The sequence below is a fragment of the Liolophura sinensis genome, chromosome 4, assembly GCF_032854445.1.
Source record: "Liolophura sinensis isolate JHLJ2023 chromosome 4, CUHK_Ljap_v2, whole genome shotgun sequence".
Classification (NCBI taxonomy): Eukaryota; Metazoa; Mollusca; class Polyplacophora; order Chitonida; family Chitonidae; genus Liolophura; species Liolophura sinensis.
In genome coordinates, this window is record NC_088298.1 from 20,170,630 (window position 1) to 20,171,590 (window position 961).

Below are 961 nucleotides of genomic sequence, written 5' to 3' on the forward strand. Positions count from 1 at the left end.
TGTTTATGTATACCTCTGCCTCTTATGAATGAAATAGTATGTAAAGTGTTATAATACAGTTCATTAAGAGAAATTTTAAATACCTCAGTATTGAAATCTTGAACCTCTTTTTTTTAAATTTTATTAAAATTACATCATGATTATGATTGAATTACATTTTCCAACTGATTTGAAATGGAGTCCCATGTAGAGAAAGAACTTGCGTATAATAATCATTGTTTTTTGGAACTCTTGTGAATATTTACACTTGGATTTTGTTTTACACCTGTATTTTTTTTTCTACTATGGACGTAGTATTTGGATTAGTATTTGAGGGACTCTTTTTGTTGTAATCTACGTGTGATTGTTCGTATGGTTGGGCGATGCTGGAAAAAAAAGAACGCAAATATTTTAGGGCTAACATTCATGCATTACTTCTATTTACCTGTTCTTCTACATTCGCTTTTCAGTCGCAAATATATTATATCTATAGCAAATACTGTGATAGCCAACGTCTTATTATGCTTTGGCCTTATTACATGAGCTTGTAACCTTATGACGTACTTATGACCATATTACGTATGTTTGTGACCATATTACATGTGCTTGTCATCTACTACCCCGTTCACACGGGCAAAGTTAAGCTGGTTTAACTTGTGAAAGTGGCTTTGAGCCAATTTGGCGTCGCCCATGTGAACGTAAAGTTGGGACATTTAATCCGGTTTATTTACCCCAGCTAGCGACGTGGCTTTGAGCCAGTTTCAGGGCTTGAGCCGGTTTATCTGTGCCGTGTCAAGGGCAACTGGATTAAATGTCCCGGGGTACGTGGAGCTCAGCATGACATCGCAATTACTAAACCGGCTTAAATGTGAACGGGCAAATCCCTGAACTGGCTTAAAACTGGCTTGGCCATATTGTAATGTGAACGCACGCATTTTCACAACTGGCTTCGATTTAAACCAGTTCAAATTTGATCCGGTTT